The sequence below is a fragment of the Stigmatopora argus genome, chromosome 17 (assembly GCF_051989625.1).
Source record: "Stigmatopora argus isolate UIUO_Sarg chromosome 17, RoL_Sarg_1.0, whole genome shotgun sequence".
NCBI classification, from domain to species: Eukaryota; Metazoa; Chordata; class Actinopteri; order Syngnathiformes; family Syngnathidae; genus Stigmatopora; species Stigmatopora argus.
Window position 1 is genome coordinate 6,143,716 of NC_135403.1, and position 15,000 is coordinate 6,158,715.

Below are 15,000 nucleotides of genomic sequence, written 5' to 3' on the forward strand. Positions count from 1 at the left end.
AGCTAATTGGATTTTGGCCGATTGAATTAAATATTCCCTGAAGTGCGGGAGGTATTGATTTAGGTTGTACGATCTTCGTCGTTAGCATCCCCCAACACTGGATGGGTTCAAAGCACGCTGGGAAGTATTTAATGTGGGGTCTCCTCTCTTGTGGCTACTTTTGCCTTGGGGGGTCCATTGGAGGCCAAAACCAGATGTTTTTTTCACTCGTTTGGGTTGTTCAATGAGTTCGTCTGTGTAGAGTGAGTTGTGTTTATGTATGCACAGCTGTCTATGTGACCCAAATATATCCTTAAAAGTTGAACAGTCTCTTTGTGTTCAAATCCCTACTTGTTTGACTTAGCGTCAGTTTCCGTGCGAGTTGTGTTCACACCATTTTGTACGTTTGTAAATGCCACTTCCAACATGTGTGGAGATATGTGTCAATGTGCTTGAGGCGTTTGTGTATTTATCCTTTTTTTGTAGGGTTAGCTCTTTATCAAGCAATGGTTATCGGACTTTATACACCATTCACCACCTGAACAAAACGCTTGCTTCGCCAAGTAACAAGCACCGATGAAACATTTGAGGTCATCAAAAATATTTTTTCCCTTTCATTTTCACCCTAAAATTATATAGCAGGCAAATGTGTAGCTATCCTATTGAGTTAGATTTTATTCAACGTAAAATAAATACTATATTTTTCCACACACCAAAGGCAACTGATAAGGCGCACTAGTGCATCAATGTACGGCATTAGTTCTTTGTCTTTTGACATTGTAATTACGGTTTTATTTATGTATTATTTGTTTTATTTTTATTATTCATGTATTTGATGAATGATGAAAGTGTGTCTTGAGCACTTTGCTGCAGCAGTATAATACAGTTATTCTCTAACAAAATATCTTCACGATCATCAAGTACAAACAAAACCCGTCATTCATGCACTGTCAATTTTTCGGTAGAAATAAAGCATTTTATGTGCACCTTATAGTCTCGAGCAAGGGTGTCAGACTCGGGTTGGTTCGCAGGCCACTTTAACTTCAACTCGATTTCATGTGGGCCGGACCATTATAAATATAATATTTAGATTTTTTTTAAATAAATGGATTAAATGAACTGGATTTAAGGCCCTGAATATTCAGTTTTTTATAGATCTAAAACACTGATTATTTTAGCTTTTTCATATATATTTTTAGATTTTACAAAATGATTTTTGAACTAAATTGATTAAAAATTTTAAATTATTGATTTAAAAGGGGGAAAATCTGGAAATTTAATATACATCTATACTCTTCATTTTAATTTGATCCTAAAACAGAAAGTCGGCACTCATGATTTACTTTCCTGGGCCACACAAAATGATGCGGCGGGCCAGATTTGGCCCCCGGGCCACCACTTTGACACATGTGACATAGACATTGATGATGGAGGAAGTCCCCTCAAAAAAAGTCAAAGGTTGTTTTTTCTATCCTTGTTTGCCTCAGCTAAGTGAAGTGGCTGAATAAATGCCCTACAGTTTCACTCTCATCTGATGAAAAAAGAGGGTCAAAGGCCAGAAGCTTGTCTTGGGTCACTTGAGGTAGATCACTGATATGGTACTGCATAGAATGACAAAAATAGAAGCACGATGGGATGAAGTAGACTTAGGGAAGTGTAGAAAAAATTGAAGGGATTTTGAAAGCGCCAAGACTTATTTAAAAGAGATAGGGCAGGAACAAAATGATCTGTCATAAAGGAAGTGATTAAAAGAAGATGAGATGGAAAAAAATAGATTAATAGGGGAGTGAGGGTTGGCTTAAACTACACATCATGCAAGTCCGAAAGACTGAATCCCTGTGGTCCTAAAAAGTAACTGAACCAGGTGAAAGGGTACTTTGGGGTGCACAACAGCGATGCTTGCCCACAGCTGGAAAAACAGCAACACCGTTCTTATAAAAGGAGAGGAAACACCATGGTGTGTGGAGGCAACACTAGCCTATTTAAAACGCTCCCTCATTAACTTTGAACCACTTTACACCCACCGCCTTCTCCGACAAAAAAAACCCAGCCAGGTAGCTACATCACAGGACCATACCAAGACATGAAAAAAAGGTGGTCAAAATGATTAAGGTCTTTTCTGCTCAAGTAGTCGTTTTGTCTGTAGAGACAGTTCTACCGGGAATCTCTAGTATATATCCGCACAAAGATACTGGAAATGCCTATTGTGGATGTAGGCTACTCATTCTTCATGATAGCATTGCTGCCTAACCATAATGGGAGAGGGATGAAATGTACTGCTGTAGAAGTACTAATTAAAATGAATAGAGGCTTCCACATTGCTGGTTGTTCACCAGCCAAATGGGAGAGAAGCTACAGAGAGAAAAATCAGCACAGGTTGACGTTGTCCATCTAAAGATGTATACATCTTTCGGATGTATCCACACTTGGACTAAGTTAAAAAAACAACAGTTGCAGGCTGACCGAATACCAAGTCCACGGTACACGGTCGATTGGTCGCCGGTCTTATGGTCGCCCGGAAGGTAAGTGATAATTACCATTTAAATCGTTGCTCAAATTCCCTAAATACAAACTGTGAATTACTATTTAGTCATACTTAATGCCCTAGTAATTATTAGGCTAAAGAAAAGCTCCAAATTTCCCCGATTTTTATTGTTTTTTGTTGGAGAACTTGTTAAGACCCTGACTGATGTACCTTCTTAAAGGGACAATGCATGTACATACAAACTCTTATACACTCACACGTCGGCTCAGTGAAACTGCTCATGGCCATTGTTGGCTTTTATTGATGCGTAGACCGTGTTGTTTTACCTTGTTTTGTCGCCGGTCTTTTAGTCGTCGGTCTTTTGGTCGCCCGTTATCGCGGTCAGGGCGACCAAAAGACCGCGACCAAAAGACCGGTGACCAAAAGACGGCGTCCAATCGACCGCACACGCAAGTACACACAGGGGCAATAGTGAAACTGAAAGACTTCCTACTTCAGCCACAAAATATCGGCAGCATTTTTCTTTCAACTATTTTATTGGCTATCAAAATATATGAGACTGAACCAAGATAAAGTGGTCAATTTGTTCTGCAAAAACACAAAAAGGTTAATACATTTCATGTGACCAATTGCCTTAAATCACATTTTGCACTGATGCATTAAAAAGACAGAATCATCAGTTTGGAACGAAACAATTATTCAATAGTTAATTCTTTTAGCCCCGATCACAATTCTTGATGTAATGGGTGCTTTTTTAATAATTCGTCAAGGGGATGGAGGGATTTAAGCCTATGATGCATTAAAAAAATATACATAGGTACTTGTTATGTGAGCCTGGCAGTAGGCTATCATACTGTCCATCATCCGAGACTAAAAAGTGCTTGTTAGGTGAACAAATTGATAAAATCTTATGTCTTAAATTACTGTTCAAGGCTAGGTATGGCATTGCTTTGGATTTTTTTGTGTAAAAACACTGGAGGACCATTGTGGAACAAGCATGCGACGCCACGCGAGCAAAGCTATTTTTACAACCCTCTTTTGGCAACTTTACAAATCTGAGACTGTCCATGTCTGCACTTTTTTCTATTAACCCGGACGCCTTGGGTGGTTCACACAATTGTGTTATTCATATAAGTGTGTCTGTATGGTGTGACTATGTCTGGAGGTGATTAAAAAAAAAACTGGAGGAAGCCCATAAATAATGACTTAATGATCCCCTCCAACCTTGCCTTTAATGATGACGATGGCGTTTTGCAGGGCACCGATCCACATGTGGCACACAGGTGTACCAAGCGTCATCTCTGTTATTCCTAGTAACTCACCACAAGAAGGTTTACTTTGACTGTGGTGCTCTTTTAGTGAATCTTAAGCCCCATTTACTCCAAATATAGATGTTAGTCATACGCCTAACTTCATCTTTGTCACACATGGGCTTTCTTTTCTTGGAAAATCTGCACATTAATCATCCCGTCATGTTTCTTTTTCAGTCAGGAGTGAAAAATGTGTGCAGTGGATTTCTTCAATGCGCACTTTGTCCTTTTGAGTGCCTCATTATGGAGACAGCAGACAGAAGAAGTCAATTCTGCATTTTGCATAAATATTCACAATTAATATTCTTATAAAGAAGTGTTACAGTCGGAGTTTTTGTGTGTGTGTTTAATATAGTGCTGCTGTGTGTGTTTTGAAGGATTCAGTGCACACTTAACCTTGTACTCTTACTCATCTATATCGAAGGAAAGGCCAAGAAAAAAAAATATTTACAATCCTCTTGAGAAGACTGAAATATTGGACGTATAAGTATTGAAAGATGGTGCGCGCGGGAGACAAATGACCACCTCATAGTAGCAAGAGCGGCTTTCGCTTAAGAGTTTCAGCGTGGATTTTCACATTTTTATGAACTTTAAAAAATAATAATAATTAATAGCAGAAAAAAATCGGTAAGTAGTGAATTTGCGATAAGTGAAGTCGCAATAATCGAGGGATTACTGTTCATCATTTTGACTAACTACAACAAAATCTGAAACCGCTATTTTGAATCCATTCCAAGTAAATATTGACATCTATGTTCAGTGAAAAGGAATGACTAATGCTCATGTTCACTGTTGGTGTCCGTTAGGAATTGTTTTGAACTTGTCAGCTGATTGAGTGAATCTTTTAAAAACTATTTGGGTCCCCACTTTTTACTTCAAGTGTGAATGAATACAACTTTTTGAAACATTTGAAATAAAAATGTTGATAAACAATAGGTGGATTTTACGCTCTATTGTTATTATTTGCGTTCAATGAAACTAGAAACCCTGAGCTAGAATTCAAATGGTACATCTCGGCCTCACAGTTCTGGGGTCCTGGGTTCAAATCCAGGTCACGTCCACTTGTGTGGAGTTTGCATGTTCTTCCCGGGCCTGCGTGGGTTTCCTCCAGGTACTCCGGTTTCCTCCCACATAGCAAAACCATGCATGGCAGACTGATTGGACACTCTAAATTGCCCTTAGGTATGGGTATGGGTATGAGTGTGCATGGTTGTCCGTCTCCTCGTGCCCTGCGATTGGCTGGCCACCGATTCAGGGTGTCCCCCACCTTTGGACGGAGACAGCTGGGATTGGCTCCAGCACCCCCCCACGACCCTAATGAGGATAAAGCGGTTCAGAAAAATCAGATGAGAGCGACATCTCACTGAATTCATGAATTTTGTGATTGTCTGATTGAAGCAAGGAATGGTTTACTACTACATTTTGCTGAGGTGCTACATTAATGTAACACATTCTACATTTGTTCGCATTAAAGTCTACCACAATATCATATTTCTTTTTTTGGAGTACTGCTGCAGGCTACACAAATGTGATGGCTTCTCCCATCATTCAAAACCCATGAAGTTTGTCAGAGATTAAGCAAAACAATTATAATTGTGGCCAAATCTCTCTCTACAAATATAGTTACAGAGATATTTATATATGGAATGCCCTTTCCTCCGCATTGGAATTTCTCCCTCACTATGTGTGACAGTTTAAGGACAGAAAAACTGCTAATATTGCACTCATTTTCTCGTATTGTTATTACGTATTTCCACAGTTATTTATAACTTGAGCAAACCTTTGTTGATTGAAGTTAGTAAGGCAATTACATTTTTTCGGCTAAGATTTGTGGTGAGAGAGGGGGTATTATTTCCCCTCTTCATTCAATAGAGGGGCAGCAGATGAGCCTTGGTCAAGCTAGGGTCAAAATAGCCTGGGAAGGAGAAACTTGAGCCTTTGTTTGTGGCCCTTTGCAGACTTAATAAATGCGTTTGAAAACAGGATGAACAAAAGCTTTTTGTATCTAAGCAGTGTGTACTTTTCCCTTCCCGCATGATAGCGTTAAATCTTAAACATATTGTTTAAATAGGCAGTCAACACCCTGAATATATATTTCAGCAATGTTTTAAGACTGTTTTTCTCTGAGCCATTGCAAAAAATGCAAAAGTCAGCCTTCACGGCAATATCTTTTTTCCCCGTTCACATTAGGCAACCTATGAAGGACCATATGACTCCAGAGATACTTTAAAAAGTCCACATTCATCCCAGCACAGCCGGCAAGTTAGCAGAAAATGGCAAGGGGATTAAAAGATTCACAGGTTGTACAAACAGTAGAATAAGAGCATTGGCACAGGCAGACATCCAAACCAATCTTTCTGCAAGTGTGCTTTGCAGGAAGATGCTCACTTATCACTGAGGCTCAAGACCAGCAAGGTCTTTCAAATATGTTCATAGCAATGACTTCATCGTAGGCTATTGAACTCAAATTGAGTCAGAAGCACTAAACCAGAACCATTATTTTTGAAGTGTCAGTCATGAAGATAGTAAAGTCTTCTACGAGGATCCAGTGAGTAAATTGCATTCAAACATGAATTTCCTGGCACATTAGAAATTCCCTATGCAAATTAAACAATAAATTATACGATATTTGCATGATAGTTAAAAACTAAATAACACGAACATTGTGGCATCTGTTGAACATGTACAGTGTGCCAATAAAAAAAAATGGAATAAATAAGAATAAAGTGCAAAATAAAGTGGAAAAAATTGCAATTCTGTATAAAACAATCTCATGTTTCACACAAAAATCCAAATGTATTTAAACCTTTTGGAAAAGAGAGTTTTAAATTACAATAACTTGAGATGAAGATGAAATTGGCCATTTATAGGCCACAACTGAACAGTGCACAAAGTCTTTCTGTTGGTGATGTTTTTAATTTGATATTTTTGTGTTATACTTTAACATATTGATCTTTAAATTATTCACCAGAATCACGTTTAAAGCATGAAACTCATTCAAATTTAATGATTTTATTAAGTGTAAGCTTGAGTTGAGGCCAATCATCACAAATTCAATTTCTCGCAGAGTTATGTTCTACGATGTATACATATTTTGAAATAAAAAGGAGAAATAAGTGTAAAACAACTGTTACTCATTTGCCAAAACAACTGGCTTGTGATTCAAAGCCAGTCAAGTGTCTGGCCAAACAACTATTTTTATGGTGTCTAGAGGAGAACAAATGGTGCTTTTGTGTTGAAAAAAATCAGGTCACCCATTAAGTCGGTAGCTAGAAGTGTTGAGACAAAGCGCACCAGGTGATTTTCAATATTGCGCCTGCAAGCTGGTACAAACCTGCATTCAGTCTTGCCAGTCAAAGCAAAAGTAGTGGCTGGAAGAACAGTTTTGTAAGAACCATCACATAGTGTCCTGCCATGTAAAGTGTGCCTTCATTAAAAGGAAATTAAGTTTGAGCCCATTTGTGTACCAAGCAACTGAGCACAACAGTGTTATCTCTTCATTGAAATGAAAAAAAAAACAAGGTGCAATTCTAGAGCTAGAAGCAGATAGTCTCAAAAAGAGTTAAAGAAAAATGTTGTTATTTTAAGCATCCGAGTGAGTGAAAACAAAAATTAAGCCTACGTCATGCATTATGAGCTTGGCAAAACAAGTTTAAATTTAACTATGACCACCCTGGTGACCTGATAAGCCCACCTGATCCGCGCACATGCCCTGTACTGGCTAAAACGGGAGCTACAGGAAACAACAAGTCCACACTTAACCCTTTAAAGCCCAGACCACCAAGTAATTGGCAGAAAATTAAGTATTTAAACCATCAGTTGCTCAATTTTAAATATATATAGTTTGTATTCATATGATACAGCTTTTATCAGGGAAATAAAATTTAAAACAAAAAAATGACAAATATAAATGGGGCTCCGATGATCCATGCATATACGTCGTTAGCGTGACCGGACGTTTGGTCGCCCGGACGTTTGGTCGCCCGGACGTTTGGTCGCCCGGACGTTTGGTCGCCCGGACGTTTGGTCGCCCGGACGTTTGGTCGCCCGGACGTTTGGTCGCCCGGACGTTTGGTCGCCCGGACGTTTGGTCGCCCGGACGTTTGGTCGCCCGGACGTTTGGTCGCCCGGACGTTTGGTCGCCCGGACGTTTGGTCGCCCGGACGTTTGGTCGCCCGGACGTTTGGTCGCCCGGACGTTTGGTCGCCCGGACGTTTGGTCGCCCGGACGTTTGGTCGCCCGGACGTTTGGTCGCCCGGACGTTTGGTCGCCCGGACATTTGGTCGCCCGGGTGAATATAATTTTGAGAGCTGGTTTCAACAGTAGATATTTAGATATCAAACTCTCTCTCTCATGAATATAATTTTGAGAGCTGGTTTCAACAGTAAACTCTCTGTCATGTTGTCAAACGTCCGGCGACCAAACGTCCGGGCGACCAAACGTCTGGCGATCAAACGTCCAGCGACCAAACGTCCGAGTACGTTAGAATATGCATACTGACCAAGAACAACAAAGTGAGTCAAATCTGAAGCTCCTGGTGGTCTAAAAATTACAAAACTAGTACACCAAGTGCACATTTAAACAGTCATTAAAATAATCAGATCTGCTGCAAAAAATATATCTACTAATGATATACTCGGGGGTGGGGTTGTTTTTCTATTGCAGAATATGTGCGTTGGCAACAAAAAAAGGAGGGAAAAGTTATTTTAGTGAACTGGCAAATTAGAAATGTGCTGCAGCAGCCACATCACACTATTTGTAATACATGCTGCCTTTTCAGCAGGGACTTCGATTGCAAGTCTGGCTTGAAGTCAGCGCATGGAGAGAAAAATATTGTGAGCACTTTGGAGCTTTTTGGGCATGTTCGACTTGAGGTGGAATACATAAATTGAATAGCACAAATAATACTGCAATGAAGTCAACTAAACAGCAGTAAGAGGGAAAACCTTGAATTGAGTAATTCATTATTTTGCAATTATCCCTAAATGAAGGCCAGAGTGAAAAAACACAATTGTACGATACGAATGCCACTTTTCAGTTTCCTTGTCCGTGTTCCTTTGGCTTTCCTGTTTATCATTTATCATGTAGCATTTTTGCTGGCATCTTGTCTATTTCTCTGTCCTTCCACTAAATCAGGGACTGCTGCCCCTTGAGAGAAACTCCTGCTTGAATGTTGAGCAATTTCCCTCCAGCTATTTTGGGACAACCTGTCAAATTGACAGCCCGAGATATTATCGTCTATCTGGATGATTTCGCATCCTTTTTCTGCATCTTTTGCATTCAAGAAGGAGATGGACGGCTCTACCCTATTGTCTGTTTATCTGCTCAGTCACTTCTATCACCACTGTCCAATCTTCCTTTTCTTGAACCCTCCTTTAATCTCCTTCTGCATCTTCCTTCCATTTTTCCTGCATCACAACCAGTGAGCCACTTTATCTTTCAGATGTTATCGCAAACTTTGGTATAGGGCTAGGGATAAAATGAATGTAGCACGCGATGCAATTTCCTTTCCCCATTCATCTGCCAAAGGGATGCTTCCTCGTGCAACTGTGATTTCACTTCTTAGGATACTGCTCTGATTAGCCTTTTTGCAACGATTTCAAAGTCCTCATCTGTTTTCATTTGCTAACGATCCGAGAAATTCTCAACACATTAGATCAAAGTCAGCTCCTTATCATGTGATGATATGTTCTACAAAGAGGGTGTCAGGGACCCCACGTGAGTCAAATTCTCCCTTTTAAAAATGTTAAGACAACAAAAAAAAAACAGATGTGAACAGAATTATCTACTTTAATGGCTGCTGGCTTCCAGTGGCGGGCCGTCAGGGCCTTCAAGGCCTTCTCTGCTGGCCTAAGAAATATCTGAATCATATATTATATTTTGTCCATCAATACTTTTTAAATAATTCCAAATTGTCTGTTAGCTTCCTTTCATTGCTTTTCCCCCTGGTTGCACTGCTTCCAGATGTGTTTTCATATTGAAGCATTTAACCAATCACATTTCAGCCATTATGTGTTGCCAGGGTCAGAAATCTGCCTCAAGGCCTTCACAATCAGTTCTGCGGGCTCTGCTGCATTAAACAAGACTGTTGCTTTTAACCAATCAGATTTCGAGTTGGCAACACCACAATGCATTGTCACAGGCGGAGGGATACGTCATTGCCTTGTCGCAGGTGTAGGGATACGTCATCACTTTCACCAACTATGAGGCTAGTCATTAGCCAGAGCTACCCAACTGTATTTGGAGCGGGCTGCACAAGCAAATATATTGTTGTGTTGATTTAAAGCCATTTTCAAGACGGACTATGCCAGAAATACGACAAAACAGGCTCGACTTTCAGCATTGGCTTCGATGATGATAGAAAAGAAGGAAGAAAGAAAGGAGGATGGATATTGTTTACAGTTAAAAATGATTTTTGGTGAGTAAAATATGGCTATATTCCTAAATAATATTTCAATTGTGGGCCAAGTTCTGATATCTGAAAAGCTCCAGTGTTTGTATTTAAGCTCCAGTGTTTGTATTTAATCACTAAATGCTGCTATGAAGTGGATTTTACCCCATTTTAGTGCAATTTTTGCCGTTTCGCGTATGGATGTATATGGACGGATCGACGTTCATCGCTGTCTTTTTCCCGGGGAAATGATACTCCGGGCCCGGTTCTGATGTCTAAAAAGCTCAAGTATTCGTATTTAATCAATAAATGCTGTTTTCGGCTGGATTTTACCCCATTTTTGGGCAATGTTTGCCGGTACGCCATTGACAATCGCCGTCTTTTCCCGGGAAAATCACCCCCTGGCCCGGTTGTAATGTCTGAAAAGCTCCAGTATTTGTATTCAATCATTAAATTCTGCTAGGAAGTGGATTTTACCCGTTGAAGGCGCTAGGAGAAAGTGCACGGACCGCCACTGCTGGCTTCTAAATGCAGGGCTTATACGGAGCACCACATGTTGCAGTGAGGCAGGTTTTACCTCAGTGAATTATGGCACAGGGGGTAAATCTATTGTGTGTCCAGGGAAATAAACTAGTCAAGGTATTAGGTCTTAAAGTCTTTCCTTTAGTAGATAAATAGTGGGAGGAGCACACAAGAGTATTTGACCTTAGAAATTTAAGTGGCAAGTCGAACATGTGGTCAAGAAACAGACACCATTCTTCAACTTCAAGGCATCCTTCTTTAGTCCCACATGGTTCAGAACAAAAAAAGAGCTAATGCATGAATACTTTTTTAGAAACCTGTTTTACCATGTCGATCAAAATTGTGCATGATTTGCATTTATACGGGCTGAATTTAAGTGGTGACAGTGAAATTCCCATAAATCTGCTAACCTTTTCACATCAAATCTTTGTTGGCATGCTGTTAGAGTAGGTCTTTACTATATCAGAGAAGACAAACTAAGGGGCGGAACGATGAGGATTTGATACATTCCCACTGGGCGAATGTGTGATTTGACAAATTGACCTAATAATAGATCTGTTTGATTGAGGATAGTGACTTTAGAACTACTCTGTCTTGATTTATTTCTTCTTGCATCATCTATAAACACCTCAACAACTAGCTATGACCCACACCACGTAAAAAAGACGGTATAAGAAAACAGAAGTATAATACAGTAATCCCACGAATATTGCGGTTCATGTAGACCAGACATGGCCGCGATAATCGAAAAATCGCAAAATAAGGTCACCCCTATTATAACCAAAAAAATCATTAATAGCAGAAAAAAATCTAAGAAGTGAAGTCGCGATAATCGAGGGAAAACTGTTCAAGTACTGTAAAATAGTAGAAAACTGTGACTATCCTTCACATCTAATATACCAATAAATCAAATTTATTTCATCACTTTGAAAAATAAATTGTTTCAAATTCACAACAAGTTATTTCTTTGAAATCAGTTTCTCTCCAACCTTTTCCTCGAGCCACTTTTCTTGATCCTCCTTTGAAAAATGAGCTCTAAGGATTATTTAATGATGACCCAAATAGAGCCTGCCTCCTCGTTACAGTCATCTTGCTTTAAAGACAAATTCCTCAGCTATTTGATGGGAGTTTGAGGTTGAGCTGTGAAGAGCGGGACACTACTTCAACGCTGAAACAGTGCTGGCAGGTCAATGCTGCTTAAGTGGTGCTAATTCCCAGTGACATGTGGACATGTTGCCTACAAACCACAGACATTTAATCTTGGATAGACATGGTGGTGACAGCTGAGTTAATAATGCAGGCAACACAACAGTGGATATAATGTACTACTCTTATGTAACGAACTGTTAACTCCAAAGGCCTCCTTCCTATGGATCAATCAAAAGTGACCAATGTTATACAGTGGTACCTCGACATACGAGTGCCCCGACATACGAGCAATTTGAGATAGGAGTAAAATTTTTAGCAGATAGTTATCTTGAGATACGAGACAAATTTTGATATACGAGCAGACAGCGGACGCGAGAGGCTGCTCATAAGGACATCATGGGCACTGTCTTCCTCCCTGCAACTCCCTCGTGTAATGTCTCTCTGGTCGCAACTCCCTCTTTGTAATGTCTCTGCGAGCACTGGGCGGAGCGTTGCATTTTTTCAGTGTTTGTTTCCCATTAGTCAGTGCGAATGGCGTATATACTACTTCTCGTTGGCAAGTGGTCATGCGTTATCCTCTTGTGAGGACATTTGTGTGCATCATTTTCGCAATATTTTGAAGGGGATACAAAATCAAACAACCCTCGATATTGACTGAAAGTCAGTGTAGAGGCGGGGCAAACAGAGCCAACCCAGGAGAAGAAAGATATCAAAATTTAAAACAAAATTAGAATTAAGTTTAGTGTAAAGTTAGATTAATATAATTTTTGAGTGTGTCTGCATCGTAATCCAAGTTCCAAGTTCAAGTTCAGTTTCAAGTTGTTTATGTCATGTTACGAGCGCGTTGCCGTGCAAAAAGTAAAACCCGTATAATTTTAGTACTATTAAAAACATTTTAGTACTATTAAACCACTAGTTATTTGTTACTTTGTTAATGGATGCCGAATTAGAACAAATAAAGATGGTTTTTCAATCCAATATCCTGTTTTGGGTGTTTTTTCAGAGGGTTGGAACAAATTAATTTGTTTTTAGTTCATTTCTATGGGAAAAGTTCATTTGAGTTACGAGAAGATCGACATACGAGCTCATTCTCGGAACGCATTAAGCTCGTATCTCTATGTACCACTGTATTAGGAAAGTATTTTGTTCTTTTTAGACAAAGTTTGCAAAGTACCCAAATAGGTGTCCCTAATTTTATGGCCAGTGAGTGTAAAGGTAAATAAACAGAAGTTATTTAGGCTTTCTAAAGCAAAAGTGGCATAAATAGCGGGTGTACTGATGGACTTGTCACCGTGGCAACATTGGATCTTCCCACAACCCAACAGCAATAAAGACAGACCTGTTTGCTTTTACCTTGACAACTTTTCTCCCCCTACGGACACAAGTAGCAAATGTGTGGCTTATAACAATGAACACAAGACCATAAAGTAAGAGTGGCACCCTTATTTAGAACGTAGCGAGTGTTTTCAAGTGGAATTGACTCATGAGTTCGAGCTGTAAGAAGGTGAAGGGACAATTTTCAGAAAGTGTTATGATGTATAAGTAAAGTGTCAGCTTAGAGAAGCAAGAACAGCAGGGAGGAAGGAGAAAACCACTTCAGCCTTTGTATAGCGCTACATACAAGGGCACTTAAGAAGAAATTTCATGTACAGGAATTCTATTCAAAGTTTGGTTTAAAAGTGAAATAAAAAGTAGATGTAAAGCACTTGAGATGGGAACTTATTTTCTTTGTGTTCTCTTGTTTTGACAGCCATTTTCTATCAACGTCAAGCTGCTAAATTTCTGGACAAAATTGAAATAGAAAAAAAAAAATACATCTAAAATTTGCAGGGCAAGGGCAGGTTGCATTAAGCAACTTCAAAAGTAAAATGGCCCAGAAAACCAAACATTGAGACTTGAATCAACATTTTCTCTTAAGATATTCTTCCAAAATCAGAGAAAAATCCGGAAAAAAAATCACTTCTGCTCATTTACTTACCTCTTAAAGGAATGTTGTCCTAACCAAAGTTCAGAAAATATATAAGGCAACATAAAATATCAATGATTACAGAATAGCAATGTTCATTCTATCACAAAACAAGAATCCCTTCATAACAAAGTGCTGCAAACATATCGCTGTCTCTTTCCCATTAAGATCTTTATGATGACCCCATATATTCCATGCAACATTACTGAAGGTTTTATTGCGCTGGCTGTCTGTTCGCAATGAATTCAGTCTTTTCCTACATAAAAATAAAAATACAGAACTAAACCAGCATGACTGATTGCATTGTTTTCTGAACCTAAAAGTTTCACTTTAAAATGCACGACGGTCCATTAGGCAATGGCGGTGCCCTTTTTATAAACGCAGTTTCTGCTAAATATCTTTTGGATTGTTTTTGTTAAGACATTTTAGAGTTCAGTTCAAACCACTAATGTTAATGACGCATGACAAGGAAAAGATGAAAACGACCTCCTTGCCCTGGTGATAAAGCTGGAATTGTGTGTGTGTGTTGCCCAAAGACAAAGTTGCCCAAAGGACCCATGGTACATATGTCATATAAATAAGGCGCCAAAAGACCTTAAAAGAGCACTGACAGGGCCAGAGGGTAACGACTGTTTAGTTTACATGGGCATGATAATGCCTCTCTACTTTCACCCCCAGTGGGACAGGAACCCCCCCGTGAGGGAAGCCATATCACAAAGGTCAGCGACAATAGTCCCGTCATTCATGTGGTTGTCATAGTGACCGCATAGCCCGCTCAGGCCACAAGGGTCCGTGTCATCAGGGCGAAACTAATTGCTTTGTTTGTGCGGCTGGACTCAAATATCCATCATGGTGGTTAGGCATGATGCAAAGGAATGTGGGGCCGTAATGAGGATTTCAATCAACGAGAAGCGCGTGCTGATTTTGCATATTTTGACTTCTCTCATTCAGAACTTTTCAACTGTCTCTTTGCATTATTACGCTGCTTCACTGGATTACTTTCCCATTTGAAAAAAAAGATCAAATGTTGGAAATCTAATTTAATTTCACAATTTGGATGGTGGGGAGGAGCATCTCAAGGGTGCGAGGATGTTTTACAGTACTACTGCCAGCATACTGCATTTCCTATTACTACTTTCCTACTGTACTACAAAAACAGAGCTGGAACCATACCTTTTCAATTGATATACATTGTATT

The 15,000-nt window shown here is 39.5% G+C and overlaps 1 protein-coding gene across 3 annotated transcripts in view; it reads right to left on the reverse strand.

Annotated features, from left to right (window-relative positions):
• The window catches only part of sema5a (sema domain, seven thrombospondin repeats (type 1 and type 1-like), transmembrane domain (TM) and short cytoplasmic domain, (semaphorin) 5A), a 121,044-nt gene that overhangs the window by 104,515 nt on the left and 1,529 nt on the right, over positions 1-15,000 (reverse strand). The gene's annotated exons all lie outside the window — the stretch shown is intronic.